General features: G+C 31.0%; 1 pseudogene across 1 annotated transcript; it reads right to left on the bottom strand.

The window, feature by feature from the left end:
- Positions 1-615: 615 nt before the first annotated feature.
- LOC143596138 (glycine-rich domain-containing protein 1 pseudogene) lies at positions 616-3,201 on the bottom strand (annotated as a pseudogene). Its single transcript, XR_013146653.1, has 3 exons — positions 3,033-3,201; positions 1,042-1,159; positions 616-888 (listed from the first exon to the last, which is right to left on the bottom strand). The product of XR_013146653.1 is annotated as a glycine-rich domain-containing protein 1 pseudogene (transcript).
- Positions 3,202-3,780: the final 579 nt, after the last annotated feature.

The raw sequence follows: 3,780 nt of genomic DNA on the forward strand, positions 1-3,780 counted from the left end.
CTTTTATGTTATGTTTAAGACATGATAACTTTTGTTAAGAAATTGTTTTATGTTTTGTAATGTAATGCTTGAAATTTTAATTATTCCGCCAAAGTTTCAACTAACTCTGATATTTAGAACTGTGTTTATAAGTAAATCCAACACCCGATGTTGGGCACCGAAAATGGGGCCTTACAAAATACATCATCAAAAGCCTAGATTGTCTGTATGAATTCATCAATAAGTGCGGTAACAAATATATCATCAGCAACACTCTTCTACAACCTGTCACAAATCGCACACTTAAATAATAGTTTGTTCAAAATCAAGTGATAGTCAAGTAAGTGAAACTAAACCAAGCAAGGTGGAAATGAAGAGACCAAGATTAAAGGACACGTGCGATATATGTCAGAAAGCTATTAACAAAACTATTATTTTTTATTAACTTTAAATGCAAGTAACTATATATACAAGAATTAGAGTTAAACAGATTAACCACATTATATTAGGTACTACTATAAAAAAAAGTAGCTCTATTTTTTCATTTAATTGAAAAATTATGCTAACATCGCATATATATGTATAATCTCATGTTTGACAGACAAAGACATAGATAAGAAATATAAAGTGTCTCACCTGATAATAGAATGAACTTTGTCTTTTAACAGCCGAAACTAGATCATATTTGGTGCTTAGTGAGCCCGACATATTTGGTACACGATCATAATTGTGTTTAGTATCTTCATCAAAGCAGTCATCGAAGTTGAGTTCATATGGTTCTTCTGGATAGGTAGTGTTCCATAACTTTTCAGTTTCTTTCTTGCAAGACCCTTCAACTGATGATATAACAATATCACAAGGATCAAGGATTGTGCCAAACAGATCTTTACAATCAGCCATGTATTGAACCTTCTCAACCAAAAAACTAAGTTAGTAATTCAATATTAAAGCTCTGATACCATAAACATTGCTATATTTTGTGCGACCCTAATACAATCCTATACACGTAACACGAGCATATATATAGATAATAAAATGCTATTTTTTTTTCTAAAAGCTTACCTGATTAAGCCTGTGACAATGCCAAATCCATTCACAATCGAGTGGCACCACTATCCGCCATTCGCTAATCTTAAACCGGCTATACTTTGCTAGCAAAGGAAGCCAACAATATTTGTACCTGTTGATAAATATCGGTACTGATAGTTTAAATTATAAATTATAACATAGTGAACAAAAGTTAAAAGTAGCAATTTAATGTATGCATATTATAAATAGTTCATTCAAATCATAGTTTATAGACAACATAAGTTTTCTAGTTGAAATTCACATGAAGTGTATTTTTGAGTGCTATAAAACACATAACTAACATATAACTAATTTGTTATCGTTACTTATCAGCGCCGGCCCTGTGGCTAGCGAAATCAAGTAAGAGTTTTAGGATCACACTTAATTAAGGCATTCAAATAAAAAAAAAATTATATATATATATATATATATATATATATATATATATATATATATATATTATTGTGGGCAAAATAAACTCAAAGATATGTATTGGTTTGGTGGTAAGCTAGGCACTTTCTAAGCGGCAGGTCATGAGTTTGATACCTATAATATGTGTTGATTTTGTTTTTTTTTTAACAATTATCATGAAAGAGTCACAAAATCTCATTCCGATTTAGGCCTTCAAAATCATTGAGCCGGTCTGTTACTTATGATTAAACTACTAGAAAATCATCGCTTGATACAACAAAAAATACATATGCCGGTAATCATATAAAATTTTAACTTTTATTAAATTAAATAACAAAAACCATAGAAATCAAATACTAAAATTAATGAAAATAAAATCTCATTTTAATGGTGACTTTTTTGTAAAAATATTTACATATGAAAAAGTCATAGTTGTTTAAAATTCGTGCGGGAAGGTTGGTCTAAAAATAAATATATTCACACACAGAGGGGCGCACCTATAGCCAGTCATGGGTGGGGCGGTGTCCCCCTTAAATTACTTTTTTCTAGCGTTATACAAGCATGAAATCCCGTGCGTCCCCGTAAAATTTTGCATTTGCCCCCCTTGAACTCGTCGGATATATATAGTACTTGTTGGATCTTGTGAACATTTGCGGAATCAAAGGAGGTTTCAGGTGGTGAATATGCAAAATGCAGAAGAGAACCAGGAAGATGAAGATGGTGACAAAATGGATTGTATACATTAAATATTTTCAACATAGATTATAGACTTTTCTGCGCACGTTTTATTTGGTAGACAATTTAGGCTCAATGCTCAAGGTAGAACATATTTTTTATTGTTTTAGTAATTTAAGTAAGTTTTTGAATATTTTAATTGAGGAACATTTAAAATCATATGCAAATGTTTCTTTAAAATTATCGGTAAACACTAAGATTTCTTATCCTTTGTTATATTTCTTTTTTAGTATTATAATAATTTTGAAACAAGATACAATGTCGTCTGGTTATTAATCCGATCTGAGCATTCCGACCAGTGTACCAGTAACACGTACGACTTTAATGCCCAATCCGGTTTTACACACATTGGTTATGGCATTTGTTACGACGTGATGTATTTTTATTGATTTTCTTTTGACTCGACTTGAGCCGGACTGAAAAAGTTATTGTATAGCGATATATAAACAAAACCTAAAAATTTACGCTCGCAAAAAAATTTCTGGATCCGACACTCTATGTGTGTGCATGAAAGATGAGGAGGCAAAAGTTTAAGTTATACTTAAATAACTAGTACTTGAATAAAGTTTAGAAGACAAATGTGTAACTTTTAATTAATTACATGAATGAAGTAGAAAAAAAATTGTCCTCCTTACCCTTATATTAGGTTTACGTTGTACCATTGTACCATAAAATCTAAGTATTGTAATTACATAAATCTGTTATCATGTTAAAATGCTCAAATGAAATGAATTATATAGTAGTATAGATAAATAGATGCACCGATTACCCGACCCATTTAACACACAAGGTTTGTCACCAATCAATTTATCTTGTTTCCATCCATAGCTTATAAGTACCTGAAAATAGCTCGTTCTAGCACATATCCGTTGTATAATTTGCCATTGTGATGAACGACTTTGAGAAACTTTAAATGCTTCTTCGTTGCTTTAATGAGGTCCGTTGTTATGACAATATTTTGAGCTTCAACCCATTCTAGATCTTCCTTTTCCTCCATGGCACCGTGTTCGGAAAGTAAACTGAAAGAAGACAGTGAATACAAAGGTGAAGCATATGAAGCATAGCCTTTAATTGTGGAAGAAATGGGTCATTTGTTTTATGATGGATCATTTCTTATGTGTTTTCCATCAAATAAGCACATTTCAAGATAACATGTATTAGTCACGGATGTGGAGTTTCAGTTGTATATTTCAGCAAATTCTCCTACTTACTTCTAGGGTAGTTTTTAAAAACTCATAAAAATGCTTTAATAATCAAATTTTATAATTTTATGATTTAGGGGTCAATCGAGTTATGACCCACGAGAGTTAAATCATGGGCAACGAACTAAAAATCCACTTAACGTGTTTAATTGGTAATTACGAACAATATGCGAAATGGATCATAGTAATATATATATGATCATTGACGGTTTTATATTATTAATACTTGCCATTAACAATATAATACATTGTTTACTTTAATTAGTAAACTTATTGCAGCTATTAAATGAAAACATGCACATGAAACGACTAAGACAGGTACATGAACCAGCTTAATATGCACATGCTGTAATATCCACATTTTGAGAATTAATAAATAAAATAA

This window comes from Bidens hawaiensis, unplaced genomic scaffold, assembly GCF_021521415.1.
Source record: "Bidens hawaiensis isolate Kalapana, Puna unplaced genomic scaffold, B.hawaiensis_p1.1 tig00046101_1, whole genome shotgun sequence".
NCBI classification, from domain to species: domain Eukaryota; kingdom Viridiplantae; phylum Streptophyta; class Magnoliopsida; order Asterales; family Asteraceae; genus Bidens; species Bidens hawaiensis.